Source organism: Electrophorus electricus, chromosome 9 (genome assembly GCF_041902795.1).
Source record: "Electrophorus electricus isolate QZ-2024a chromosome 9, ASM4190279v1, whole genome shotgun sequence".
Lineage (NCBI taxonomy): Eukaryota > Metazoa > Chordata > Actinopteri > Gymnotiformes > Gymnotidae > Electrophorus > Electrophorus electricus.
The window spans coordinates 3048843-3063885 of record NC_137505.1 but is presented as its reverse complement, the minus strand read 5'-3'; positions in this window follow the sequence as shown (position 1 = coordinate 3063885).

The window sequence follows — 15043 nt, the reverse complement described above, 5'->3', positions numbered from 1 at the left end:
AAGTGGTTGTGTAGTGTAGTCGTTTCATTATAAATAATCTCATAATAATTTTATCCACAAATTCTTATACATTTATACATGTTTATCTCTCTCTGTGTGTGTGTGTGTGTGTGGTTCTGTGTCACTAGTGGGGCCTGTGGCCCGATTGGAGTGTTTGCGGTGTGAGAAGGAGGAGTTGGAGAACAGTTTGTTGGAGCAGCTGAAGGAGTTGAGGTTGCAGAAGCAGAAGGAGCTGCAGGTTCTTCAGGAGATGCTGAAACACAAGCAGCAGGAGGAGACAGAGCTCCTGCAGAAACAGCAGGAGGAGGAGGAGCATAACAGGTCCATCAAGAGTAAGTACTATGGAAATGCAATAATACTAACATAACTAATAATGAATGTTAGCCTTTAGGCTCCAATAAAAGTGACACTAATATATGTATAGTACTATATATATTATATTTTATATATTCAGCAGTAATTATGTAGTATATACAATCTGTGTTATATCCAGCAGTAATGATACTTGCTCTGGCAGATATGAAAATGGCCTGTGAACAGGAGAAGAAATCTCTGGAGGAAGAACTTGAGAAGCTCAAACTGTCACTGCAGGTAGAGATCCCTTATAGTGTCAGTACACATCCACCAGTACCACCACCTCTCACTTATAACGTCAGTACACATTCAGTACACATTCCCACCTTTCCATTGTACTGGCTGTAGTGATGATTCGTGTCTGTGTTATACCAGCCCATAGAGGAGGACATTATGAGTCTGAAAGTGGCGCTGGAGATGAAGAACCAGGAGATCAAAGATCAGCACGATCTTTTGGTCAAACTATATACTCTGTATGTATACTATATCGAACCCACGGTTTTCACGCTACGATTTTTTTAAATGTGGTGAGCTGCGGAGAAAAGACGCGGTCCGGACGTATTTGTGGCTTAATATCTCTTGTCTCCTTGGGAGTAGGAAGTCTGTTCATGGCTCTTTGGAAAGGGCTGCATCTCCCCTCTAATCGCCTTCGAGCTTCAAGCGGATTGGACCCACGGTTATCACGCTACGATTTTTTAAAGCCGCCAGGGACGGGCCGAAAGCGTGGCAGGTGGCGTTCGTTAGGGACAGTCATGGAGGTGATGCGCACCGAGTTGCACGCCATTTGGACTTGGCCAGACCTAGATGTGAGCGTTCAAATTCAGCGCGTTTCTTTAAACTTTCTCCTCCAATTCGTTGCAACTGCTCAAGCGTTTCTCGCTCATCCGACTGGAGCGTAACGCTTTATATGTTAATATCTCTTGTCTCCTTGGGAGTAGGAAGTCTGTTCATGGATCTTTGGAAAGGGCTGCATCTCCCCTGTAATCGCCTTCGAGCGGCACGCGGATCGAACCCACGGTTTTCACGCTATGATTTTTTTAAATGTGGTGCGCGGCGGAGAAAATGCGCGCGTCGGACGTCATTTCGGCTTAATATCTCTTGTCTCCTTGGGAGTAGAAAGTCTTTTCATGGCTCTTTGGAAAGGGCTGCATCTCCCCTGTAATCGGCTTTAAGCGGCACGCGGATCGGACCCACCGTTCTCACGCTAAGATTTTTTAAATGTGGTGCGCGGCGGAGAAAATGCGCGTGTCGGACATCATTGCTGCTTAATATCTCTTGTCTCCTTGGGAGTAGGAAGTCTGTTCATGGCACTTTGGAAAGGGCTGCATCTCCCCTGTAATCGCCTTCGCGCGGCACGCGCATCGGAACCATCGTTATCACGCTACGATTTTTTAATGCCGCCAGGGACGGCCCGAAATCGTGGCAGGTGGCGTTCGTTAGGGACCGTCATGGAGGTGATGCGCACCAAGTTGCAGGCCATTTGGACCTCGCCCGGCCTAGATGTGAGCGTTCAAAGTCAGCGCGTTTGTTTAAACTTTCTCCTCCAATTCGTTGCAATTGTACAAGCGTTTCTCGCTCATCCGACTGGAGCGTAACGCTTTATCTGTTAATATCTCTGGTCTCCTTGGGAGTAGAAAGTCTGTTCATGGCTCTTTGGAAAGGGCTGCATCTCGCCTTCGAGCGGCACGCGGATCGAACCCACGGTTTTCACGCTATGATTTTTTTAAATGTGTTGCGCGTCGGAGAAAAGACGCGCGCCGGACGTATTTGCGGCTTAATATCTCTTGTCTCATTGGGTGTAGAAAGTCTGTTCATGGCTCTTTGGAAAGGGCTGCATCTCCCCTGTAATCTCCTTCGAGCGGCACGCGGATCGAACCCACGGTTTTCACGCTATGATTTTTTTAAATGTGGTGCGCGTCGGAGAAAATGCGCACGTCGGACGTCATTTCGGCTTAATATCTCTTGTCTCCTTGGGAGTAGAAAGTCTTTTCATGGCTCTTTGGAAAGGGCTGCATCTCCGCTGTAATCGCCTTCGAGCGGCACGCGGATCGAACCCACGGTTTTCACGCTATGATTTTTTTAAATGTGGTGCGCGTCGGAGAAAATGCGCGCGTCGGACTTCATTTCGGCTTAATATCTATTGTCTCCTTGGGAGTAGAAAGTCTTTTCATGGCTCTTTGGAAAGGTTTGCATCTCCCTTGTAATCGCCTTTAAGCGGCACGCGGATTGGACCCACCGTTCTTCCGATACGATTTTTTAAATGTGGTGCGCGGCGTGGAAAAGACGCGCGTAGGACGTATTTGCGGCTTAATATCTTTGGGCTCCTTGGGAGTAGGAAGTCTGTTCATGGCTCTTTGGAAAGGGCTGCATCTCCCCTGTAATCGCCTTCGAGCGGCACGTGGATCGAACCCACGGTTTTCACACTATGATTTTTTTAAATGTGCTGCGCGGCGGAGAAAATGCGCGCGTCGGACGTCATTTCGGCTTAATATCTCTTGTCTCCTTGGGAGTAGAAAGTCTTTTCATGGCTCTTTGGAAAGGGCTGCATCTCCCCTGTAATCGCCTTTAAGCGGCACGCGGATCGAACCCACGGTTTTCACGCTACGATTTTTTTTAAATGTGTTGCGCGGCGGAGAATAGACGCGCGCCGGACGTATTTGCGGCTTGATATCTCTTGTCTCATTGGGAGTAGAAAGTCTGTTCATGGCTCTTTGGAAAGGGCTGCATCTCCCCTGTAATCGCCTTCGAGCGGCACGCGGATCGAACCCACGGTTTTCACGCTACGATTTTTTTTAAATGTGTTGCGCGGCGGAGAAAAGACGCGCGCCGGACGTATTTGCGGCTTAATATCTCTTGTCTCATTGGGTGTAGAAAGTCTGTTCATGGCTCTTTGGAAAGGGCTGCATCTCCCCTGTAATCGCCTTCGAGCGGCACGCGGATCGAACCCACGGTTTTCACGCTATGATTTTTTTAAATGTGGTGCGCGGCGGAGGAAATGCGCGCGTCGGACGTCATTTCGGCTTAATATCTCTTGTCTCCTTGGGAGTAGAAAGTCTTTTCATGGCTCTTTGGAAAGGGCTGCATCTCCCCTGTAATCGCCTTTAAGCGGCACGCGGATCGAACCCACGGTTTTCACGTTACGATTTTTTTTAAATGTGTTGCGCGGCGGAGAATAGACGCGCGCCGGACGTATTTGCGGCTTGATATCTCTTGTCTCATTGGGAGTAGAAAGTCTGTTCATGGCTCTTTGGAAAGGGCTGCATCTCCCCTGTAATCGCCTTCGAGCGGCACGCGGATCGAACCCACGGTTTTCACGCTATGATTTTTTTAAATGTGTTGCGCGTCGGAGAAAATGCGCGCGTCGGACGTCATTGCGGCTTAATATCTCTTGTCTCCTTGGGAGTAGAAAGTCTTTTCATGGCTCTTTGGAAAGGTTTGCATCTCCCCTGTAATCGCCTTTAAGCGGCATGCGGATCGGACCCACCGTTCTTACGCTACGATTTTTTAAATGTGGTGCGCGGCGTAGAAAAGACGCGCGTAGGACGTATTTGCGGCTTAATATCTTTGGGCTCCTTGGGAGTAGGAAGTCTGTTCATGCCTCTTTGGAAAGGGATGCATCTCCCCTGTAATCGCCTTCGAGCGGCACGCGGATCGGACCCACCGTTCTCACGCTACGATTTTTTAAACGTGGTGCGCGTCGGAGAAAATGCGCGTAATATCTCTTGTCTCCTTGGGAGTAGAAAGTGTGTTCATGGCTCTTTGGAAAGGGCTGTATCTCCCCTGTAATCGCCTTCGAGCGGCACGCGGATCGAACCCACGGTTTTCACGCTATGATTTTTTTAAATGTGCTGCGCGGCGGAGAAAATGCGCGCGTTGGACGTCATTGCGGCTTAATATCTCTTGTCTCCTTGGGAGTAGAAAGTCTTTTCATGGTTCTTTGGAAAGGGATGCATCTCCCCTGTAATCGCCTTTAAGCGGCACGCGGATCGGACCCACCGTTCTCACGCTACGATTTTTTAAACGTGGTGCGCGTCGGAGAAAATGCGCGTAATATCTCTTGTCTCCTTGGGAGTAGAAAGTCTGTTCATGGCTCTTTGGAAAAGGCTGTATCTCCCCTGTAATCGCCTTCGAGCGGCACGCGCATCGGAACCATCGTTATCACGCTACGATTTTTTAATGCCGCCAGGGACGGGCCGAAAGCGTGGCAGGTGGCGTTCGTTAGGGACAGTCATGGAGGTGATGCGCACCGAGTTGCACGCCATTTGGAGTTGGCCCGGCCTAGATGTGAGCGTTCAAAGTCAGCGCGTTTGTTTAAACTTTCTCCTCCAATTCGTTGCAATTGTACAAGCGTTTCTCGTTCATCCGACTGGAGCGTAACGCTTTATATGTTAATATTTCTGGTCTCCTTGGGAGTAGAAAGTCTGTTCATGGCTCTTTTGAAAGGGATGCATCTCCCCTGTAATCGCCTTCGAGCGGCACGCGGATCGAACCCACGTTTTTCACGCTACGATTTTTTTTAAATGTGTTGCGCGGCGGAGAAAAGACGCGCGCCGGACGTATTTGCGGCTTAATATCTCTTGTCTCATTGGGTGTAGAAAGTCTGTTCATGCCTCTTTGGAAAGGGCTGCATCTCCCCTGTAATCGCCTTCGAGCGGCACACGGATCGAACCCACGGTTTTCACGCTATGATTTTTTTAAATGTGGTGCGCGGAGGAGGAAATGCGCGCGTCGGACGTCATTTCGGCTTAATATCTCTTGTCTCCTTGGGAGTAGAAAGTCTTTTCATGGCTCTTTGGAAAGGGCTGCATCTCCCCTGTAATCGCCTTTAAGCGGCACGCGGATCGAACCCACGGTTTTCACGTTATGATTTTTTTTAAATGTGTTGCGCGGCGGAGAATAGACTCGCGCCGGACGTATTTGCGGCTTGATATCTCTTGTCTCATTGGGAGTAGAAAGTCTGTTCATGGCTCTTTGGAAAGGTCTGCATCTCCCCTGTAATCGCCTTCGAGCGGCACGCGGATCGAACCCACGGTTTTCACGCTATGATTTTTTTAAATGTGTTGCGCGTCGGAGAAAATGCGCGCGTCGGACGTCATTGCGGCTTAATATCTCTTGTCTCCTTGGGAGTAGAAAGTCTTTTCATGGCTCTTTGGAAAGGTTTGCATCTCCCCTGTAATCGCCTTTAAGCGGCACGCGGATCGGACCCACCGTTCTTACGCTACGATTTTTTAAATGTGGTGCGCGGCGTAGAAAAGACGCGCGTAGGACGTATTTGCGGCTTAATATCTTTGGGCTCCTTGGGAGTAGGAAGTCTGTTCATGCCTCTTTGGAAAGGGCTGTATCTCCCCTGTAATCGCCTTCGAGCGGCACGCGGATCGAACCCACGTTTTTCACGCTACGATTTTTTTTAAATGTTTTGCGCGGCGGAGAATAGACGCGCGCCGGACGTATTTGCGGCTTGATATCTCTTGTCTCATTGGGAGTAGAAAGTCTGTTCATGGCTCTTTGGAAAGGGCTGCATCTCCCCTGTAATCGCCTTCGAGCGGCACGCGGATCGAACCCACGGTTTTCACGCTATGATTTTTTTAAATGTGCTGCGCGACGGAGAAAATGCGCGCGTCGGACGTCATTGCGGCTTAATATCTCTTGTCTCCTTGGGAGTAGAAAGTCTTTTCATGGTTCTTTGGAAAGGGATGCATCTCCCCTGTAATCGCCTTTAAGCGGCACGCGGATCGGACCCACCGTTCTCACGCTACGATTTTTTAAACGTGGTGCGCGTCGGAGAAAATGCGCGTAATATCTCTTGTCTCCTTGGGAGTAGAAAGTCTGTTCATGGCTCTTTGGAAAGGGCTGTATCTCCCCTGTAATCGCCTTCGAGCGGCACGCGCATCGGAACCATCGTTATCACGCTACGATTTTTTAATGCCGCCAGGGACGGGCCGAAAGCGTGGCAGGTGGCGTTCGTTAGGGACAGTCATGGAGGTGATGCGCACCGAGTTGCACGCCATTTGGAGTTGGCCCGGCCTAGATGTGAGCGTTCAAAGTCAGCGCGTTTGTTTAAACTTTCTCCTCCAATTCGTTGCAATTGTACAAGCGTTTCTCGTTCATCCGACTGGAGCGTAACGCTTTATATGTTAATATTTCTGGTCTCCTTGGGAGTAGAAAGTCTGTTCATGGCTCTTTTGAAAGGGATGCATCTCCCCTGTAATCGCCTTCGAGCGGCACGCGGATCGAACCCACGTTTTTCACGCTACGATTTTTTTTAAATGTGTTGCGCGGCGGAGAAAAGACGCGCGCCGGACGTATTTGCGGCTTAATATCTCTTGTCTCATTGGGTGTAGAAAGTCTGTTCATGGCTCTTTGGAAAGGTTTGCATCTCCGTTGTAATCGCCTTTAAGCGGCACGCGGATTGGACCCACCGTTCTTCCGATACGATTTTTTAAATGTGGTGCGCGGCGTAGAAAAGACGCGCGTAGGACGTCATTTCGGCTTAATATCTCTTGTCTCCTTGGGAGTAGAAAGTCTTTTCATGGCTCTTTGGAAAGGGCTGCATCTCCCCTGTAATCGCCTTTAAGCGGCACGCTGATCGAACCCACGGTTTTCACGTTACGATTTTTTTTAAATGTGTTGCGCGTCGGAGAATAGACGCGCGCCGGACGTATTTGCGGCTTGATATCTCTTGTCTCATTGGGAGTAGAAAGTCTGTTCATGGCTCTTTGGAAAGGGCTGCATCTCCCCTGTAATCGCCTTCGAGCGGCACACGGATCGAACCCACGGTTTTCACGCTATGATTTTTTTAAATGTGTTGCGCGTCGGAGAAAATGCGCGCGTCGGACGTCATTGCGGCTTAATATCTCTTGTCTCCTTGGGAGTAGAAAGTCTTTTCATGGCTCTTTGGAAAGGGCTGCATCTCCCCTGTGATCGCCTTTAAGCGGCACGCGGATCGGACCCACCGTTCTTACGCTACGATTTTTTAAATGTGGTGCGCGGCGTAGAAAAGACGCGCGTAGGACGTATTTGCGGCTTAATATCTTTGGGCTCCTTGGGAGTAGGAAGTCTGTTCATGCCTCTTTGGAAAGGGCTCCATCTCCCCTGTAATCGCCTTCGAGCGGCACGCGGATCGAACCCACGGTTTTCACGCTATGATTTTTTTAAATGTGCTGCGCGGCGGAGAAAATGCGCGCGTCGGACGTCATTGCGGCTTAATATCTCTTGTCTCCTTGGGAGTAGAAAGTCTTTTCATGGTTCTTTGGAAAGGGCTGTATCTCCCCTGTAATCGCCTTCGAGCGGCACGCGCATCGGAACCATCACGCTACGATTTTTTAAACGTGGTGCGCGTCGGAGAAAATGCGCGTAATATCTCTTGTCTCCTTGGGAGTAGAAAGTCTGTTCATGGCTCTTTGGAAAGGGCTGTATCTCCCCTGTAATCGCCTTCGAGCGGCACGCGCATCGGAACCATCACGCTACGATTTTTTAATGCCGCCAGGGATAGGCCGAAAGCGTGGCAGGTGGCGTTCGTTAGGGACAGTCATGGAGGTGATGCACACCGAGTTGCACGCCATTTGGAGTTGGCCCGGCCTAGATGTGAGCGTTCAAAGTCAGCGCGTTTGTTTAAACTTTCTCCTCCAATTCGTTGCAGTTGTACAAGCAATTCTCGTTCATCCGACTGGAGCGTAACGCTTTATATGTTAATATTTCTGGTCTCCTTGGGAGTAGAAAGTCTGTTCATGGCTCTTTTGAAAGGGATGCATCTCCCCTGTAATCGCCTTCGAGCGGCACGCGGATCGAACCCACGTTTTTCACGCTACGATTTTTTTTAAATGTGTTGCGCGGCGGAGAAAAGACGCGCGCCGGACGTATTTGCGGCTTAATATCTCTTGTCTCATTGGGTGTAGAAAGTCTGTTCATGGCTCTTTGGAAAGGGCTGCATCTCCCCTGTAATCGCCTTCGAGCGGCACGCGGATCGAACCCACGGTTTTCACGCTATGATTTTTTTAAATGTGGTGCGCGGCGGAGGAAATGCGCACGTCGGACGTCATTTCGGCTTAATATCTCTTGTCTCCTTGGGAGTAGAAAGTCTTTTCATGGCTCTTTGGAAAGGGCTGCATCTCCGCTGTAATCGCCTTCGAGCGGCACGCGGATCGAACCCACGGTTTTCACGCTATGATTTTTTTAAATGTGGTGCGCGACGGAGAAAATGCGCGCGTCGGACTTCATTTCGGCTTAATATCTATTGTCTCCTTGGGAGTAGAAAGTCTTTTCATGGCTCTTTGGAAAGGTTTGCATCTCCCTTGTAATCGCCTTTAAGCGGCACGCGGATTGGACCCACCGTTCTTCCGATACGATTTTTTAAATGTGGTGCGCGGCGTGGAAAAGACGCGCGTAGGACGTATTTGCGGCTTAATATCTTTGGGCTCCTTGGGAGTAGGAAGTCTGTTCATGGCTCTTTGGAAAGGGCTGCATCTCCCCTGTAATCGCCTTCGAGCGGCACGTGGATCGAACCCACGGTTTTCACACTATGATTTTTTTAAATGTGCTGCGCGGCGGAGAAAATGCGCGCGTCGAACGTCATTGCGGCTTAATATCTCTTGTCTCCTTGGGAGTAGAAAGTCTTTTCATGGTTCTTTGGAAAGGGCTGCATCTCCCCTGTAATCGCCTTCGCGCGGCACGCGGATCGGAACCATCGTTATCACGCTACGATTTTTTAATGCCGACAGGGACGGGCCGAAAGCTTGGCAGGTGGCGTTCGTTAGGAAAAGTCATGGACGTGATGCGGACCGAGTTGCAGGCCATTTGGACCTGGCCCGGCCTAGATGTGAGCCTTCAAAGTCAGCGCGTTTGTTTAAACTTTCTCCTCCAATTCGTTGCAATTGTACAAGCGTTTCTCGCTCATCCGACTGGAGCGTAACGCTTTATCTGTTAATATCTCTGGTCTCCTTGGGAGTAGAAAGTCTGTTCATGGCTCTTTGGAAAGGGATGCATCTCCCCTGTAATCGCCTTTAAGCGGCACGCGGATCGGACCCACCGTTCTCACGCTACGATTTTTTAAACGTGGTGCGCGTCGGAGAAAATGCGCGTAATATCTCTTGTCTCCTTGGGAGTAGAAAGTCTGTTCATGGCTCTTTGGAAAGGGCTGTATCTCCCCTGTAATCGCCTTCGAGCGGCACGCGCATCGGAACCATCGTTATCACGCTACGATTTTTTAATGCCGCCAGGGACCGGCCGAAAGCGTGGCAGGTGGCGTTCGTTAGGGACAGTCATGGAGGTGATGCGCACCGAGTTGCACGCCATTTGGAGTTGGCCCGGCCTAGATGTGAGCGTTCAAAGTCAGCGCGTTTGTTTAAACTTTCTCCTCCAATTCGTTGCAATTGTACAAGCGTTTCTCGTTCATCCGACTGGAGCGTAACGCTTTATATGTTAATATTTCTGGTCTCCTTGGGAGTAGAAAGTCTGTTCATGGCTCTTTTGAAAGGGATGCATCTCCCCTGTAATCGCCTTCGAGCGGCACGCGGATCGAACCCACGTTTTTCACGCTACGATTTTTTTTAAATGTGTTGCGCGGCGGAGAAAAGACGCGCGCCGGACGTATTTGCGGCTTAATATCTCTTGTCTCATTGGGTGTAGAAAGTCTGTTCATGGCTCTTTGGAAAGGGCTGCATCTCCCCTGTAATCGCCTTCGAGCGGCACGCGGATCGAACCCACGGTTTTCACGCTATGATTTTTTTAAATGTGGTGCGCGGCGGAGGAAATGCGCGCGTCGGACGTCATTTCGGCTTAATATCTCTTGTCTCCTTGGGAGTAGAAAGTCTTTTCATGGCTCTTTGGAAAGGGCTGCATCTCCGCTGTAATCGCCTTCGAGCGGCACGCGGATCGAACCCACGGTTTTCACGCTATGATTTTTTTAAATGTGGTGCGCGGCGGAGAAAATGCGCGCGTCGGACGTCATTTCGGCTTAATATCTATTGTCTCCTTGGGAGTAGAAAGTCTTTTCATGGCTCTTTGGAAAGGTTTGCATCTCCCTTGTAATCGCCTTTAAGCGGCACGCGGATTGGACCCACCGTTCTTCCGATACGATTTTTTAAATGTGGTGCGCGGCGTAGAAAAGACGCGCGTAGGATGTATTTGCGGCTTAATATCTTTGGGCTCCTTGGGAGTAGGAAGTCTGTTCATGCCTCTTTGGAAAGGGCTGCATCTCCCCTGTAATCGCCTTCGAGCGGCACGCGGATCGAACCCACGTTTTTCACGCTATGATTTTTTTAAATGTGGTGCGCGGCGGAGGAAATGCGCGCGTCGGACGTCCTTTCGGCTTAATATCTCTTGTCTCCTTGGGAGTAGAAAGTCTTTTCATGGCTCTTTGGAAAGGGCTGCATCTCCCCTGTAATCGCCTTTAAGCGGCACGCGGATCGAACCCACGGTTTTCACGCTACGATTTTTTTTAAATGTGTTGCGCGGCGGAGAATAGACGCGCGCCGGACGTATTTGCGGCTTGATATCTCTTGTCTCATTGGGAGTAGAAAGTCTGTTCATGGCTCTTTGGAAAGGGCTGCATCTCCCCTGTAATCGTCTTCGAGCGGCACGCGGATCGAACCCACGGTTTTCACGCTATGATTTTTTTAAATGTGGTGCGCGACGGAGAAAATGCGCGCGTCGGACTTCATTTCGGCTTAATATCTATTGTCTCCTTGGGAGTAGAAAGTCTTTTCATGGCTCTTTGGAAAGGTTTGCATCTCCCTTGTAATCGCCTTTAAGCGGCACGCGGATTGGACCCACCGTTCTTCCGATACGATTTTTTAAATGTGGTGCGCGGCGTGGAAAAGACGCGCGTAGGACGTATTTGCGGCTTAATATCTTTGGGCTCCTTGGGAGTAGGAAGTCTGTTCATGGCTCTTTGGAAAGGGCTGCATCTCCCCTGTAATCGCCTTCGAGCGGCACGTGGATCGAACCCACGGTTTTCACACTATGATTTTTTTAAATGTGCTGCGCGGCGGAGAAAATGCGCGCGTCGAACGTCATTGCGGCTTAATATCTCTTGTCTCCTTGGGAGTAGAAAGTCTTTTCATGGTTCTTTGGAAAGGGCTGCATCTCCCCTGTAATCGTCTTCGAGCGGCACGCGGATCGAACCCACGGTTTTCACGCTACGATTTTTTTTAAATGTGTTGCGCGGCGGAGAAAAGACGCGCGCCGGACGTATTTGCGGCTTAATATCTCTTGTCTCATTGGGTGTAGAAAGTCTGTTCATGGCTCTTTGGAAACGGCTGCATCTCCCCTGTAATCGCCTTCGAGCGGCACGCGGATCGAACCCACGGTTTTCACGCTATGATTTTTTTAAATGTGGTGCGCGGCGGAGGAAATGCGCGCGTCGGACGTCATTTCGGCTTAATATCTCTTGTCTCCTTGGGAGTAGAAAGTCTTTTCATGGCTCTTTGGAAAGGGCTGCATCTCCCCTGTAATCGCCTTCGAGCGGCACGCGGATCGAACCCACGGTTTTCACGCTATGATTTTTTTAAATGTGGTGCGCGGCGGAGGAAATGCGCGCGTCGGACGTCATTTCGGCTTAATATCTCTTGTCTCCTTGGGAGTAGAAAGTCTTTTCATGGCTCTTTGGAAAGGTTTGCATCTCCCTTGTAATCGCCTTTAAGCGGCACGCGGATTGGACCCACCGTTCTTCCGATACGATTTTTTAAATGTGGTGCGCGGCGTGGAAAAGACGCGCGTAGGACGTATTTGCGGCTTAATATCTTTGGGCTCCTTGGGAGTAGGAAGTCTGTTCATGGCTCTTTGGAAAGGGCTGCATCTCCCCTGTAATCGCCTTCGAGCGGCACGTGGATCGAACCCACGGTTTTCACACTATGATTTTTTTAAATGTGCTGCGCGGCGGAGAAAATGCGCGCGTCGGACGTCATTGCGGCTTAATATCTCTTGTCTCCTTGGGAGTAGAAAGTCTTTTCATGGTTCTTTGGAAAGGGCTGCATCTCCCCTGTAATCGCCTTCGCGCGGCACGCGGATCGGAACCATCGTTATCACGCTACGATTTTTTAATGCCGACAGGGACGGGCCGAAAGCTTGGCAGGTGGCGTTCGTTAGGAAAAGTCATGGACGTGATGCGGACCGAGTTGCAGGCCATTTGGACCTGGCCCGGCCTAGATGTGAGCCTTCAAAGTCAGCGCGTTTGTTTAAACTTTCTCCTCCAATTCGTTGCAATTGTACAAGCGTTTCTCGCTCATCCGACTGGAGCGTAACGCTTTATCTGTTAATATCTCTGGTCTCCTTGGGAGTAGAAAGTCTGTTCATGGCTCTTTGGAAAGGGATGCATCTCCCCTGTAATCGCCTTTAAGCGGCACGCGGATCGGACCCACCGTTCTCACGCTACGATTTTTTAAACGTGGTGCGCGTCGGAGAAAATGCGCGTAATATCTCTTGTCTCCTTGGGAGTAGAAAGTCTGTTCATGGCTCTTTGGAAAGGGCTGTATCTCCCCTGTAATCGCCTTCGAGCGGCACGCGCATCGGAACCATCGTTATCACGCTACGATTTTTTAATGCCGCCAGGGACCGGCCGAAAGCGTGGCAGGTGGCGTTCGTTAGGGACAGTCATGGAGGTGATGCGCACCGAGTTGCACGCCATTTGGAGTTGGCCCGGCCTAGATGTGAGCGTTCAAAGTCAGCGCGTTTGTTTAAACTTTCTCCTCCAATTCGTTGCAATTGTACAAGCGTTTCTCGTTCATCCGACTGGAGCGTAACGCTTTATATGTTAATATTTCTGGTCTCCTTGGGAGTAGAAAGTCTGTTCATGGCTCTTTTGAAAGGGATGCATCTCCCCTGTAATCGCCTTCGAGCGGCACGCGGATCGAACCCACGTTTTTCACGCTACGATTTTTTTTAAATGTGTTGCGCGGCGGAGAAAAGACGCGCGCCGGACGTATTTGCGGCTTAATATCTCTTGTCTCATTGGGTGTAGAAAGTCTGTTCATGGCTCTTTGGAAAGGGCTGCATCTCCCCTGTAATCGCCTTCGAGCGGCACGCGGATCGAACCCACGGTTTTCACGCTATGACTTTTTTAAATGTGGTGCGCGGCGGAGGAAATGCGCGCGTCGGACGTCATTTCGGCTTAATATCTCTTGTCTCCTTGGGAGTAGAAAGTCTTTTCATGGCTCTTTGGAAAGGGCTGCATCTCCGCTGTAATCGCCTTCGAGCGGCACGCGGATCGAACCCACGGTTTTCACGCTATGATTTTTTTAAATGTGGTGCGCGGCGGAGAAAATGCGCGCGTCGGACGTCATTTCGGCTTAATATCTATTGTCTCCTTGGGAGTAGAAAGTCTTTTCATGGCTCTTTGGAAAGGTTTGCATCTCCCTTGTAATCGCCTTTAAGCGGCACGCGGATTGGACCCACCGTTCTTCCGATACGATTTTTTAAATGTGGTGCGCGGCGTAGAAAAGACGCGCGTAGGATGTATTTGCGGCTTAATATCTTTGGGCTCCTTGGGAGTAGGAAGTCTGTTCATGCCTCTTTGGAAAGGGCTGCATCTCCCCTGTAATCGCCTTCGAGCGGCACGCGGATCGAACCCACGGTTTTCACGCTATGATTTTTTTAAATGTGGTGCGCGGCGGAGGAAATGCGCGCGTCGGACGTCCTTTCGGCTTAATATCTCTTGTCTCCTTGGGAGTAGAAAGTCTTTTCATGGCTCTTTGGAAAGGGCTGCATCTCCCCTGTAATCGCCTTTAAGCGGCACGCGGATCGAACCCACGGTTTTCACGCTACGATTTTTTTTAAATGTGTTGCGCGGCGGAGAATAGACGCGCGCCGGACGTATTTGCGGCTTGATATCTCTTGTCTCATTGGGAGTAGAAAGTCTGTTCATGGCTCTTTGGAAAGGGCTGCATCTCCCCTGTAATCGTCTTCGAGCGGCACGCGGATCGAACCCACGGTTTTCACGCTACGATTTTTTTTAAATGTGTTGCGCGGCGGAGAAAAGACGCGCGCCGGACGTATTTGCGGCTTAATATCTCTTGTCTCATTGGGTGTAGAAAGTCTGTTCATGGCTCTTTGGAAAGGGCTGCATCTCCCCTGTAATCGCCTTCGAGCGGCACGCGGATCGAACCCACGGTTTTCACGCTATGATTTTTTTAAATGTGGTGCGCGGCGGAGGAAATGCGCGCGTCGGACGTCATTTCGGCTTAATATCTCTTGTCTCCTTGGGAGTAGGAAGTCTGTTCATGCCTCTTTGGAAAGGGCTGCATCTCCCCTGTAATCGCCTTCGAGCGGCACGCGGATCGAACCCACGGTTTTCACGCTATGATTTTTTTAAATGTGGTGCGCGGCGGAGGAAATGCGCGCGTCGGACGTCATTTCGGCTTAATATCTCTTGTCTCCTTGGGAGTAGAAAGTATTTTAATGGCTCTTTGGAAAGGGCTGCATCTCCCCTGTAATCGCCTTTAAGCGTCACGCGGATCGAACCCACGGTTTTCACGCTATGATTTTTTTAAATGTGGTGCGCGGCGGAGGAAATGCGCGCGTCGGACGTCATTGCGGCTTAATATCTCTTGTCTCCTTGGGAGTAGAAAGTCTTTTCATGGTTCTTTGGAAAGGGTTGCATCTCCCCTGTAATCGCCTTTAAGCGGCACGCGGATCGGACCCACCGTTCTCACGCTACGATTTTTTAAACGTGGTGCGCGTCGGAGAAAATGCGCGT